Below are 15,841 nucleotides of genomic sequence, written 5' to 3' on the forward strand. Positions count from 1 at the left end.
TACATCAGATAACAACCAACGCACATAGCGCATAACACATTTCAATATCGTGCACACAAGCCTGTCAGGAAGGTGGAAGGAACAGAGTACTCAACAGGAGGAGCACTGACAGGACAGGACTGCACCATTCAGTCACATGAGCTGATGGGCCGTTTGAGGCGTCACATGAGCTGATGGGCCGTTTGAGGCGTCACTTCTGGCATGTTCAAGTCCTCAGAAAACACAGTGGATGGGGACGACGAGCTGCTTGTTCCCGGGTCGCCGTGTGCCTGGGTCTCCGTCCGGGCAGTATTGTTCACTGTACCGAGGTTCGCCACAGCTTCAAGAGCCTCCTGTCGTTCCATTCTTCTCTTCTCTGGGCTGGGTGCAACCGGGCCAAGACCCGTGCCTCGGCGAGCCCCCTTCGCCTGAGTCTCGTCGACCTCCTCCCCTGCCAGCCGCCGTCTTACGGGCTAGTGGGTCTTGTTCCGTTCCATTGTCCTGTCTCCTCCAGCCAGTCCCAGACATCCGATGGGGCATCAAAAAAACTGGTACCCTCCTTTGAGATCACGCGGAGGCAAGAGGGGAACAGGAGGGAGTACGGCAGCCCTAGCTCCCGCAGCTGCCTTTTCCTTTGTCTCTGGATCGCTGCTGTATAGTCCGGGAAGAACATCACACGATTATTCCCCACCGTGAGGTCGCTCAGGTTCCTGGTTTCACGGAGCACCACGTCGTGATCCCGGTAGGTAAGTTATTTGAAGAGGAATGGGCGAGGCCTCTGCTCTGGCACTCTGGCACTCTGTGCGCCCGTTCCACCGCAAAATGCGGGAACAGCATCCCCCGAGGCAGGAGTTCACGTAACCAGTTCTCAATGTACTGCTCTGGGTTTTTGCCTTCCTTGCCCTCCGGAAGGCCTACTACCCAGACATTGTTGCGCCGGGAGCGCCCTTCCGCATCCTCTATGCGATCCTCAAGCACGTGCACCCGGTCGATCAAGACTTGGAGCGCTATGGTGTGGTTTTGCACCACGGGATGGATCTCTTGGAGCGTCTATTTCTGGGTGGCAACCGAGTCCGTCAACTTACGATGATCAGCATGGAGGAGAGTGAAGTCTGACGTAACCTTGTCAATCCGGTCCTCCAGCAACACCTTCGTTTGCTCCAGGGTGGTGCCGATCTGCTCCACTGCCGCCAGCACAGAGTCCATCTTGGCCGCAAGAGCCGCAGCCTGGGGCTCCATGTTGTCGCTCTGGTGTCCCAGGAGAGCGCCAAGACTATCGGTCCTGCGCTGCCTGTTTTGAGATTCGTCCCTCAGCTGGCCCATCACCAGCTGTTGCTCCATAGGCATCCGCAGAATTACACGAAACAGGCGTGTGCTGTCAGCTGCCAGCCGACTAGTACCAGGCCTCCTCTCGAAAACTAGGGGGGAAGTCGCTTCACCAGTCCTGTGGCGGCGCCAGCAGCAACAGGGGGGCTTCCTCTCTGTATTGGGCACCGTCGCCATCACGATTTGTGCCACTAGTTGGTAGACGTAAACTCTGGGGGTGGCGTAGGTGACAGCCGTCTCCAACGCACAGCTCAGGGGTGTTTTGCCATCTTCACCTTCTCCATGGACCCCCTCGCTTATGCCTCCTCATCAGCAAACTTCACCGACTCCCCACCAGTGCCCCCAGGCAGCGGGGGATGCAATGTCACAGGGGGATGAGTCCAACATGTCTAGCACAGTCTCGAACGCTTAGTACCTCCTCTATGTGTGGTGTAGGTCTCGCACCAGGAGTGGGTCGCTCTAACTGCAATAGCATCCAAAATGGCACCAACTCTGAAATGGCGCCCGGGTCCCAATGTGCAGGCCTCAAATATTCAGCCCACGCCAGTGAGCATCGCCACGGTACCTCTAAGCAGTGGCTACACAGCAAAGTCTCAGACGCTGTCGTTAGCAGACTGCCCCCTCAGTCGCCGCACCCGACACAGTGCAATGCCCCGCTATCTTTGTAACCATGAGGCCCCTGAGCCGTGTCCAGGTTTTAAGTGCAACCGCCTCAGATTGCCCCATCCTCCTGTTTAGCTGCTACCCACAGTCCCCGCCGTGTCAGCCACCAGTGCCAGCAACACTCGCAGGTCACCACTCCACTGTAAGTTAGGCCAGACTCTGGGCCCCGGGCTTCCCTCCAGCCGACCAGCGCAGGGACAGCAGCCGCGCCTCGTGACCTCCAACTCACCGCTGCTGCCCACCGCTGACTTCACTCCAGGTCTCAGCACCATATCCTCCTGCCCACCGCAAAAGGCCTCTGGGCTCCACTACAACTGCTCCAGGCGTCGTGAGGCGTCAGTTGGAGCACCCCACCTGTGTGGCAGCGCCTCTGTGGGACTTTCTCTGTCCGCCCGCGTCCCGCTCCTCACCGTACAAGGGCCGGCAGCACTACAGGCAGGGCAAGTCCGCGGGTCTCCACAGGCCCCATGGGGCACAAGGCCCTGACTTCATTAGGCCTCAGGGGCCGCAGCGTCCTCCGCCAGCGCCGACTCGCACTTAGGTATAGGTCCTCCGGTCTCCACCACACCAAGCGCGGCAGCCTGCCCAGACCACGGGCTCCGGCCTCGTCCGGGGCGCTCAGCTGCCACCCACCATCTGCCAACAGCTCTGGTTCTCACCCCGCCTCTCGCCGCCCCACGGCGGCCACCAGAAGCATGGGACCGTAGAGCCCACCGATCCCCCAGGGGGCACCGCTCGGCCAAGTCGACAGGACGCCCGGGTCCAAAGCAATGCCCGGCGTCTCTCAACAGCGCTTCAGCAGCAGCGCGGGGCTCACCAACAGTCACCTGGCCCGGGGTACTTTTCACTCCTTTCCCCATCAGGGCGGCTCTGCTTCAGTCAGACTGCAATCTCCACTGCCGTGGCTCCAACCTGAGAACTGCCGTGCCCCACTGGCTCCTCATCACGTCCCCACACCTACTCCACACAGCGTGGACACGGAAGACACCTCTGGAGGAGAACTTGCAGGAGAAATAGGGGTCTAAGGACGGAGCTCTAACAGATCATGTCTGCCAAGTTGGCTGGCTGGCCACGCCTCCCTCCTCTCTAGTGTCACTTTATTGCTTCTGCAACCCCTCTAAGATGGAGGCCCAGGTCTTATCATCAAAATCCTCAGCCACACTGCCCACACGGAAGGTAATTGTGGGCACTTCAATCTGTCAGACGCAGTACCTGAATTCCTGATTCCGTGGGGGACGAACAGCTGAGGGTGGTCCAGAAGAATATCTCCCAACTCCCCTACACCTCTGACCCCAAAGAACTCTGGAATCAGAGATGAGGGGGAAAGGGGAATGGGAATACAAACAAGAGAGACTGCCACACCTGTGTCTTCACTGCTACTCTTCAAGTTAGTGGAACACCTGAAACAATAAGTACATGTTACCCAAGCTCATACGTCTAACCTTGTCTCAGTGCTCAACCTCCTCCTCCCAAGACCCTTGCTATACCTGAATGAGTGTGGTATTAGCCTCTCTCTGTGTTGGTATGAGAATATGCTGTATACTTCTCTTAATAGAGTCTTTGGTCTTTACCAACGTATCTTGTAATAATTGTTATACTTTCTTTCTTACAGGTAGATACTTCAACTGGAACTGAGGCCTCCGTAGTTTGGTGGTAAGTAAAAATATATATATATATATTTCTATCTACTGAAGAGCTTGACACATAGAGAGTTTGGAATGAAAAGTCTCTGCCCTACTGCGCAGTTAAAAGTTGTTAGTCCAAAACCTGTGTTAGCTGCGCATGCTGAATTAGTCCTGAGATTAATGAGGAACAGATATATACTGCAGGGAGCAAGGAGACTGCCTGAATGCTTATGCCAAAAGTCTTTGAGTTCTTGCAAATGTGAATCTTCCTTTAACCGCTCCTAAGAAGTGTCTCTGAAACTACTGGTGGCACAACGTTTAACTCCACAGAGTAAGAGCACCCAAAGGCCGGGAAGCAACAGGCAAAAAGTTCCCACACTTACCCAACTCTGCAGCTCACTCCGTAATGAGCTAGGAAATGAGAATTCAAAGGGGTACCTGACTAGAAAATATTCGCTAACCTAATATTAACTTGTGATAGAAAACCTGACCAACAAGCGGGAACAATATTCGGAAGCAAACGCGGGAGATAGAAAACAACATCGCCAAAGTCTTCACTGGAAATCCAGGCGCTGACAGGAAAGACGTCCGTCTCCTGTCAACATCAGTTGAAGTGCACAGCATTCTGAATGCTCATGCATGAAATGGCTTCAGCGGCGCAATCTCTCAGCTTGGTGTCAAATTCAATTACCTGGCGACGTAATGTCTTGGCAATCTTTTGAGTTCAATTAATGGGGAAATGCTGGAATGTTTAGCCCTGTTTAATCTTGTAGGTAGGGACTTGGGGTGCAATTCTTCTCAAAATTTGATCAGTCCTAACATTATTATAGTTATATCTCACAGCCATGAATATCTCTATATAAAACGCATCATCCCTACTACACATGCTATGAACTGAATTTTCCCCCTTTACTTTCCACACACCTATCCCCTTACTCCCCAGTGACCCCCACACACTTACCCACCACCTACCCCAAATAAAAACTATCCCTGTGACCCTCCTCCATTATAGAGGCCTTAGGGCCAATCGCCCTTGTGATGCTCGGTGAAAAGCCCACCTGGTGCTCACCCATCCCGCAATATTATCATATATGCAGCTTCACTATCACACTATGCAGCATTCCATCTTGCATTGACAACATCAATGATTACTGACAACCATTTTCTAAACATCTATCCTAGTCATCATAAAGACTGTAGGTATTCTTTGGCTACAACATCAGAGTTAAAAAAACGTGTCTGACCCTTATTAACAACCTTTAAAGTGGCTGGATGTAATAGGAATACGTGTGTGCCTTTTGCTTTAAATGGATTTATCAATTGGCGCATCTGCCATCTTTTTTCTACTGTAAAGTGGCAGTAATCATGTCTGACAAAGAATTGTATCCCCTTCCCAGTTCTTTTCTTATCGGGTTGTGCCAAATCGTATACTGCCTGTCGTGCCAAAAAGTTATTTAATGAGATCAGGATCGCCCGTGGTTGCTGCGCCGATTGTCCATTTTTAGCTATCTGGTGCTGAAAGGGGAATCTATGCGCTCTTTGTATTTCCTCTGTCCATTTCCATTCTCTGAGTTCAGGGAGCGCCTCCTCGAACATTTCAATTACAAATTGACGGACATTTTGCCCTTTCAGTCCTTCCGGCACCCCCAAGATTCGAAGGTTGTTACGGCGCAGTCGGTTTTCCATATCAGCAAGTTTATAATGTAAATCATCTTTGTTAGCCTTTATATCTGCTACTAGATCTTTATGTGCCACCATCTGGTCTTCTAGTGATGAAATACGGGTCTCTGCTTCAGCCATTCTCTCAATAAAATCGTTACACGTTTTAGCAAGTCGTCTCACTGTATTCTGTAACTTCCTGCAGGCTGTGTGCGTTTTAGAATTCTCTACCTGTGTTTCCATTCTGTGCTCAGATAGGCATCTATAAATTGCTTCCAGTGATATTTCACCTTGTTTGTCTTCCACCAAGCCCCCAGCTTCCTGGTCAGAAAGATTCAATCCCTCGGGCGCCTTCTCTCCTGCAGAGAGTTCCCACTCCAGCACCTCCGCCGCTTCAACTCCAGCCCCCCCTTCCTTAACCAGCTTCCGTACTCTGAGAGTTTCCATGGATGCAATCCCCCGAGGAAGATTCTCTGAGTCATTGCCTATACTTATTGGGAGATTCCTGAAGACCCGTTTCCCTGCAGCTGGAGATCCTCATCGTCCAACTCTTCTCAATGTTCAAAGAATAGAACTCACTTTCCTTACTGCTGGTAGCTTCATTCCTTTCATCACTTATTGCACCGTTTCCCTCTGCTGAAGGAGATTCTACAATTCATGTGGCATTAATAATGTCAATCTGGACCTGCTCTATGGCTTTCGATACTGAATAATTTCTCCGGGAGTCCTTGCACCCAACTCACCTCCTGCACTTTGAACCTCAGAAGATGGGGTCGTCTTTAATAGCGCTGAAGATGGTACTGACAATTTCTTACCGACCGCCACTTGAAAATCTGTGGGATCTTAGGAATTCCCTGGGTAAGGCCCTTGCCTTGTAAATTTACCTCCTTATGCTCTTCCCCTACAAGTTCCTTTGAGCCTTTCCCAGCTAGCGCCGCTCAAGTTCCAACTGGCGCTTCCCCACTGACTCCTGTCTTTCTGCCACAAGTTGTTTTTGGTGGCATTCTTGCTGCTCCTTTTTCCACAGCTACCAATAGGCTGCTGGAGTCGCTCAAAGCAACACGGCAGCTGATGAGGTCATCCAGCTCACAGCTAACCAAATAATGCGACTGTGCATTATTCAACTTCTTGCCCCCTGCTAATGCGATTATGCATTTTCGTTCTGCAATACCTATCCGGAACTGATACTACCTGCTGTAGGCAAGCCAACATCCCGTAATTCATTCACGCAGGCCTGCGCGCCTGAATTGAGAACGTGTGAAACAATTTGTTTTCCTGCCTTAGTATTGAAAAAAAAAGGCATAATGTATTATATTGTCAAGACTGCAATGCTTCATTCCATTGTCCCGAAGATGATGCCTTGTATGTAGTGTTGGCATCGAAACGTCGTCGACACCAAAACGCCATATGCAATAAGATTGAGCTATACTATAGTGTGCAATAGCGTTAAGAAACTGATCTATGTCTGTTAAACGGAGTACAAGTGTACAGACCTATTTTGCTCGCCTTTTGGCCAATCTGCTTCGTTGTTTTGTCTTGTGTTCTGTGGGTCACGGCTGTGCCCACTTGTCATTAATTGTTCTAAAACTCTTCTATTGAATACCTATATGAAAATAAATTCTTGTCCGGCTGGACAAAAGTCATACTTACTATTTAGTGTATTATTACCCCTTTTGTGTATTCTCTTCTCATAATAGGGACCGTTGTTCTCTATAACACTGATTAGCAATGGCACAGTGCCCAAAGCATAAATCCAGCAAAAACATATCAAAACAGAGGAGGCAATCCGTCAAAAATGGAAGGGAGACTCACGCCAATGATGTCAGGTCTAACACGTGTCCCCTCCAGCTGAAATGTGGGGAGAACTACCCTTCCCCTTGGGAGTTCTCTTCACTAAGGTGGAAAAATCTGGACAGACCATCAGCGTTGGCGTGTTCTGTACCAGGGCGGTGTTCCACCGTAAAGTCCATACCCTGGACCACCTCAACAACTTTAGGTTCTCACCCCTCATCTGCATCAGCCATCTGAGGGGCTTGTGGTCGGTCTGAACTCGGAAGTGAGTCCCAAACAAGTATGGTCTCAACTTCTTCAGTCTCCAGACCACAGCAAATGCCTAGCGCTCATTTGCACTCCACCTCTGTTCCAGTGGAAGTAACATCCTACTGATGAAGGCTACAGGTTGGTCTAAGCCCTCTTCATTAATCTGTGATAGAACAGCCCCCACACCGTGCTCTGAAGCGACTGTCTGTACAATTAATTCTTTTGAGAAGTTAGGCGCCTGAAGAACGGGTGCTGTGCACATGGCAGTCTTCAGGGCATCAAAAGCTTTCTGACAGGTGTCAGTCCAGTTCTCTTTCTTGGGCTGCTTCCGGGAAGTCAGCTCAGTCAAGGGTGCAACAATGTTGCCATACCCCTTGACAAACCTCCTGTAATACCTCGTGAGTCCTAAAGAACAAGCTTCTTACCTTCGGTAACGCTTTTTCTGGTAGATACAGTATCTGCCTGTGGATTCCTCACCTTGTGAATATCCCCCTGCGTCAGAAACGTTCGGAAAATTCTTTTGTAGCATGCCGGCGTGGACAACGTCATAGGAGCACGGCATTGTGCGCGACTCCGTCTGACGTGACCGACTCCTTATTAGGCCTACATCGGCCTGATGACATCAGTTCCGCCCTTTTTTTCCGTGCCTTCGAGGCACCCGGACGAACCAATGACAGTAGATATATACATATACAGTATACATAGTACATACAATTCAAAAACACACATAGTGCGTAGCTAAGGTATGAAAAACCCAATATAAATACAAATATAAATATACATAAACTCAGGTATAGCAGAGTGGACAACGGGGAGGCGGGTGGGTCAGTGAGGAATCCACAGGCAGATATTGTATCTACCAGAAAAAGCGTTACCGAAGGTAAGTAACTTGTTCTTCTGATAGATACATCTGCCAGTGGATTCCTCACCTTGTGAATAGAGTCCCACAGCAGTCCCCACTCCCAGAGGAGGGTGTCCACTCTCTTATACAAGAAAATCTTGGAGGACAGAGCGCGCAAAGTGGCCGTCCCTCCTCACCTCGGTATCCAAGCAGTAATGCTTCGCAAAAGTGTGGAGGGAGGTCCAAGTTGCGGCTCTTCAAATATCCTCAACAGGTACACCTCTAGATAAAGCAGATGTAGCAGACTTTGCTCTAGTAGAGTGAGCTCTTATACCCTCAGGAGGGTCCTTACCCTCTAGAGAGTGGCAGATCTTGATGCATATTATTATCCATCTTGAAAGGGTGGGCTTGTGCACAGCTCTTCCTTTTCTGCAGCCAGAAAATCCAACAAACAGCTGGTCATCCAACCTGAACTCCCTTGTCCTGTCCAATTAGAAACTCACCGCCCTCTTAGGGTCCAAGCGGTGAAGCCGCTCCTCCTCCTTGGAAGGGTGAGGGGGAGGATAGAAGGTAGGAAGGGTAACATACTGCCCAAGTTGGATGGAGTTACTACCTTAGGCAGAAAAGCAGCCCTGGTCCTAAGAACCGTTCGTTCAGCATGAATGGTCAAGAATGGGGGATTTGAGCTAAGAGCTTGAAGCTCACTTACCCTCACTTACCCTCCTTGCTAATTGCAATCAGAAAAATAGTCTTGAAAGAAAAAAGTCTCAAGGGACACTTGTGTAAAGGTTCGAAAGGCGAACCCATCAGGAACGTAAGAACCAGATTCAAATCTCATTGAGGAACAATAAAAGGTGTAGGAGGAAATTTATTGGTAAGGCCCTTAATCAATCGTAAAACAATAGGAGATTTAAACAAAGAGGGTTGGTCCGGCAAACAAAGCAACGCCGATAAGGCCGACAAATAACCTTTGATAGTTGCTACCGCAAAACCCTGATGGGCCAAGGAAAGTGCAAATTGAAGTATATTGGACAAACAAGCCCTTAAAGGGTCAATGGACTTCTCCCCACACCAAGCAACAAATTTAGACCACCTATAAGAATAGATGGACTTGGTGGAGCCACGCCTGGCCGATAAGATGATATCCACCACATCGTGTGGGAGAGAAAAGGAATTCAGGTTGCCCCGTTAAATCTCCAGGCATGAAGGTGTAAGGTCTGGAGGTGGGAGTGTAGAACATGCCCCTTCATCTGGGAGAGGAGATCTGCCCTGTGAGGGAGACTGAGCAGAGGGCACGAGGAGAGGTGGAGAAGATCTGTGTACCACACCCTTCTTGGCCAATCCGGGGCGATCAATATAACTTGGGACGGGTCTTGGCGAATCTTCCTCAGAACCCGAGGAATCAAGGGTATGGGAGGAAACGCGTAAAGGAGTTGTGAGTCCCAACTCAACTGAAACGCGTCCCCCAGTGCTCCCTGCATCGGATACCGGAGGCTGCGGAATGACGGGCAGTGAGCGTTCTCGTGAGTGGCAAACAGGTCCACCTGAGGAGTTCCCCATGTCCGAAAGACATAACGAACTACCTCGGGATGGAGCCTCCACTTGTGGTCGGCAGAGAACTGTCGATTGAGACTGTCGCACGTACTTTCAGAACCCCGGCCAGATGATTTGCCAACAGATAAATCTGATGGTCCTGAACCCAGGACCAGAGACGCAGAGCCTCTCTGCAGAGACACCGAAACCCCACTCCTCCCTGCTTGTTGATATACCACATCGCGGTCGTGTTGTCCGTCAGGACTTGAACTGACTGACCGCGAAGGGAAGGGAGGAAAGCCTTGAGTGCTAAACGTATGGCCCGCAACTCTAGAAGGTTGATGTGAAGCAACCTTTCCTCTGGAGACCAAAGACCCTTGACCTCCAGATCCCCCAGATGAGCACCCCACCCTAGAGTGGATGCATCCGTTATCACTGTGGCCACCGATGGAGGCAGATGAAAGGGCTTTCCTTGTGACAGATTGTCTTCCACGCTCCACCAAGACAGATCCGCTGCAGTTTCTCTAGAGATCCTCACTGACTCCCTGAGATCTCTGTTGTGTTGATACCACTGCCTGCGGAGGCACCACTGGAGTGCCCTCATGTGCCAGAATGCATGGTTGACCAACAGAATGCAGGAAGCCATCAGACCGAGCAGACAAAGGACCTTCAGGACTGGATCAGCCGCTCCATTGTGAAATAAAGGAATCATTTCCTGTATGTCGCGAATGCTTTGAGGACGGAATGCACGACACACAGTTGTTTCCAGTACCGCACCTATGAACAGGTTGCGCTGGGAGGGCACCAGGTGAGATTTGGTTACATTTATCGAAAAACCCAACCTGTGCAACAACTGAGGTGTCTCTTGCAGATGATGGAGCACTATCTCTGGAGATTCTGCTTTGATCAGCCAATCGTCCAGATATGGGAATACAGGAATCCCTGACCTTCTGAGATGTGCAGCCACCACAGCCATCACCTTGGTAAAGACTCGAGGCGCAGTAGTGAGTCCAAACGGAAGGACCGCAAACTGGTAGTGTTGCGACTCCACCGTAAAACGGAGATACTTCCTGTGCGACTTCAGGATGGGGATGTGGAAATAAGCATCCTGTTAGTCGATCAACACATCCAGTCTTCTTCCATCAGCGCTTGAAGAACCTGCGCAAGAGTGAGCATCTTGAACTTCTCCTGTTTGAGATAGAGTTTCAAAATCCTGAGGTCCAGGATTGGACGAAGTCTGCCATCCTTCTTTGGGATCAGGAAATACCGGGAGTAGCACCCCTAACCCCTCTCCTGCTCCGGAACCACCTCTATCGCACCTTTCCTGAACAGTGCCAGGACTTCTTCTTGCAAGAGCAACAGGTGGTCCTCCAAGCAAAAACCTTGGCAAGGAGGGTAATTGGGAGGGAACTCCCGAAAGGAAAGAGCCTACCCATTCTCTACGAGATTGAGGACTCAAAGATCTGATGTAACCGATTCCCAATCCCGTAGAAAATAAGTAAGCCGACCCCCTACAGGACCCGCATGATCCGGAATGGTGGATCTAGGGCTGCTTTGCTGTTGTAGGTGGGGGTGGGTATTAGAGGAGGAAGTAGAGGAGGAGGAGGCTTGACGTCCACGAGCATGACCCCTTTGTCTACCTCTATAGGACTTGTATAAAGGATTTTGCTGCTACTGCTGCTGGTTCTGCTTATTGGAACGAAAAGTAGATCTTCAAAAACCCCTGAACTTCTTAGCGAAAGAGCCTCTTGTCTGTAAGCCCAAAGACCTTGCTGTCGCTCTGCTATCTTTAAACCTTTCCAAGGCGGCATCCACTTTCTTCCCGAAAAGGCCAGTGCCATCAAAAGGTAAATCCATCAGAGCAGCCTGAACATCAGCTGAAAACTCGGAAGTCTTTAACCAAGCAGCTCTTCTAGTAGCGATTGAAGACCCCATGATCCTAGCCATTGAATCTGCAGTGTTCATGCCACTCTGTATAACCTGACGAGCTGCAGCTTGCATGTCAGACACCACCTCACTAAAGTTCTTTCTATCCTCCTCAGGAAGCTTAGATGATAGCTGCTTAACTGTGTCCATCAAAGCATGAACATATCTGCCCAGCAGACAAGTGGCATTGTCGATTTCAGGGCCATACTAGCTGACGAAAACACCTTTTTAGCATTCTGATCCTGCTTTTTAGAGTCCTTATCTCCAGGAAACTGGGGAAAAGCACCTGCCGATCTCTTAGAGCAAGCAGCCTGAAGAACCAGACTTTCCGGTAAAGGATGGGAGGACAAGAACTCAAGATCTCCAGGTGCCACTCTATAGCGTCTTTCAACTGATCTTGACACCGCAGGAGCAGTAAGAGGCCTAGTCCAGACTTCCAATATAGGTTCAGTAAATGGAAGAGTTGGCTCAACCACAGATAACGGAGAATGGAGTACCTCAGTAAGGATGTTGGGCTTGTACTCCACAGATGGTAAAGTTAGATTCAAAAGATCTGCAGCCTTCTTAATCACTACATGGTAGGGAACCACATCCCTAGAAGGAGCATCAGATACCGTGGGTAACCCCCATTCCGGTGAAAGCTCCAGACCACTTGCATCATGCAGATCTTCAAATTAGTCATCTTGATCCTGAAGTTCACCTTCCTCTACTTCAGGCTCCTCATAATCCTTTTCCCCCATAAGGCGCTGAGCTCTACGCCTCGACCTTTCATACCGAACCGATGTCACCGGATTTGGTAACGACTCAGACGGAGTCGGGGCCGGCGTCGAATGAGGAGCTGGAACAGCCGGAGTATTGGAAGCTGAAACCGGCGTCGAACCTTTATTTACATTCGGACGTCGCTCCGGAGCCGGCGAAGCCGTGAGCGGAGTCGACGACCTCGGTGGCGCCGAGCTATGCCAAGGTGGAATCGGCATAAATAGTAGAAAAGGCGCCGGAGCATAAGCTTGTGGCACACCCAGGTTAAATGACAATGGACCCATGGGACCAGCCTGTGCACCAGAGGGGTACATTGCTCTCGCATAAACGCCATACATGGCGTTAAGAAAATGCGAAGGGTCCTGACCTGGACCAGGAAACTGAGGGTACGAACCCATTGGCTGCTCCTGAGGAGGCTGTACCGGATTTAACTCCTCCTGTTCCTCATGCTCCTCGGGTTGATGCACCAGAGTCGCCGAACCCTGGGGAACTTCAACTTCCTCTTCATGATGTACCGAAGACTGGTACAAATCCGGAGACGGATTCGATCCGGGATTCGGAGTTGGCTCTCAAGACTGCAAAGGCGAGGCTTCACCCTCAGGCTTACGAGCTGGAGAGGGAGCCTCGTATCCTTACGATGTCGTAGAGAAGACGACTTCTTCTTCGAGTCCGACTCCCTGCCGGAATGGTGTCTCGAACTGTGCTTCTTCCTCTTATGTTTCTTCCTCGAGGAAACCGAAGCATGACCCGAAGCCGACTTCAAAGCGACTCCAATCGGGACCTAGATCTCGACCTCGTCCTCGCCTTCGACTTCAACTTCGAACTCGAGCGTCTTGATCTTGACCTCGAAGTCCTCTTGGCATCCTTACCCTTTATCTTGGCAAGAAGGAGTTTCGCCTCACGTTCTCGAAGAGCCTTCGGATTCATCTTTGAACAGGAACGACAGCCCTTGACGTCGTGATCCGAGCCCAGACACCATAAGCAGTCACCATGAGGATCGGTAATAGACCTGTAATGAGAAAGGGTCCACCTCAAAAAAGGGGGTTTAATGTGTATCCTGTTGACCTTGGAATACACACATTTGGTTAAAATACCCCTCACACACCAAAAGGGCCCTTGGTGTCATGCTTCATCATTGGGGTTTTCCCGCCCGGCTGCCGGGCGGGGCAGTGCTGCGACAAGCGACTACGCTGGAGCACCTTTTTAAATTGTGGGTGCTATGTGAGTGAATGGAGTGAGTGTCAGTGGGGTCAGGAGTGATAGACAAGTGATGTTAAAAAATACCTGGCCTAGTGATACAAAAACTATTTAATAAACACTGGCTGGTATTGTTAAAAAAGTGGTGTCGGAAAGGGTAAGCGGGTTAATGGGCTTACTTTCCTGTGTGGGTCGACATGTTTCGGGGCGACCCTTTCTTATTACAGGTACTTTCGCAAGAGGAGGACGTGCCCACCTCGGTGCCACATAGCACCACCTCTTCCTCCCCACTTTGATTTCCTTACTTGATCGGTAATAGACATCATCCTGGCACACGAACCGCACTGCTTAAAGCCTGTCTTCTTCGATGACATCTCGACGTAAGATAGCAACTCCACCAGATACAAAGAAAAACACAATAGCAACAAAGTTACTATCTGTAACACAGAAGATCCCAAAAAACCGTTAGCGTCGACGACGTGGAAAAAAGGGAACTGATGTCATCACGCCGACATAGGCCTAATAAGGAGTCGGTGATGTCAGACAGAGTCGTGAGCAATGCCGTGCTCCTATGGCGTCGCCCTCACCGGCGTGCTACAAAATAATTTTCTGAACGTTGCTGACGCAGGGGGATATTCACAAGGTGAGGAATCCACTGGCAGATGTATCTATCAGAAAAGGCTCTCACCTGTGTCTGAGTCTTTGGGGGTTCCCATGCCAGGATGGTTCAATCTTGGGTTGTAGGGGCGCCACCAGGCTGCTTCCTACCTGGTGACCCAAGTACACCACGGAACCCTGCCCGATCTGGCACTTACTGGCTTTCATCGTGAGGCCTGCCTTGCACTGAGCCATCAACACTTCCCAGAGGTGCTGCAAGTGTTCTTCCCAACTGGGGCTGAACACTGCGATGTCATCCAGGTAGGCAGCACTGAAATCCTCCAGCCCAGCTAACACCTGGTTGACCAACCTCTGAAAGGTGGCAGGTGCATTCTTCATCTCAAAGGGCATAACCCGGAATTGGTAGTGCCCATCTGGTGTGGAGAATGCTGACCTCTCCTTAGCCCCATCAGTCAAGGCGATCTGCCAGGTCCCAGACGTCAAATCAAACGTGCTGAGGTGCTGTGCAGCCCCTAACCGATCAATGAGCTCATCAGCTCTGGGGATGGGGTGTGCATCAGTCCTGGTGACTGAATTGAGTCCTCTGTAGTCCACACAGAACCGGAGTTCAGGTGTGGCACCCGGCGACGAAGCCTTTTGGACCAAGACCACTGGGCTGGCCCAAAGACTGTTTGACGACTCAATGACCCTTAAAGCAAACATCTTGGAGATTTTCTCCTTAATGTAAGCCCTAACCTTGTCAGTCACTCTGTATGCCTTGTGCTTGACAGGAGGACTGTCACCAGTGTCCACATCATGGACGCACCACTCTGTGACACCAGGAACCAAGGAAAATAGATCAGAGAATTGCCACAACAGTTGGCGACAATCTTGCTGCTGATCAGGGGTCAGTGTGGCAGAGAGGCTGACACCATCTACTGACCCATCTTGCTCTGTTGCAGACAGGAGGTCAGGAAGAGGCTATGTCTCTTCCTCCATTCCATCATCTGTCGCTAGCAGCCTGCCCACTTCAGACCTTTCTAAGCGGGGCTTTAGGCGGTTAACATGCAGGACCCGCAAGGGGTTCCTGGAAGACCGCAAGTTCACCAAGTAGATGACATCACTCTTTCGCTCCACCACCTCATATGGACCGGTCCACCTGTCCTGGAGCGCACAAGGCTCCACAGGGGCCATGACCCAAACTTTCTGTCCAGGCTGAAGCTCAATCAGAGTGGCATTCTGATCGTACCACTGCTTCTTCTCCTCCTGGCTGGCTTCCAAATTTGCCTGAGCAAGATCTCTGAAACGCTGAGTCTGGTTCCTGAAGGCCAGCATGTAGCTATATACATCCTGGGGAGGTTTCCTGGGAGATTGCTCCCAGCCTTCCTTGACCAGACTTAAAGGTCCTCTTACCGGGTGACCGTACAAAAGCTCAAAGGGGCTGAACCCTAGAGACTTTTGTGGCACCTCACGGTAGGCAAACAGAAGGCATGGCAAGAGGACGTCCCACTTACGCCTCATTGGTTCTTCAAGACCCATGATCATGCCTTTAAGGGTCCGGTTGAATCTTTCAACCAGCCCATTTCCTTGTGGGTGGTAAGGACTGGTGAACTTGTAGGTAACACAACACTCCTTCCACATAGACTTCATATAATTAGAAATGAAGTTTGTACCTCGATCAGACACAACCTCTCTG

Source organism: Lissotriton vulgaris, chromosome 10, assembly GCF_964263255.1.
Source record: "Lissotriton vulgaris chromosome 10, aLisVul1.2, whole genome shotgun sequence".
In the NCBI taxonomy this organism is placed as follows: Eukaryota; Metazoa; Chordata; class Amphibia; order Caudata; family Salamandridae; genus Lissotriton; species Lissotriton vulgaris.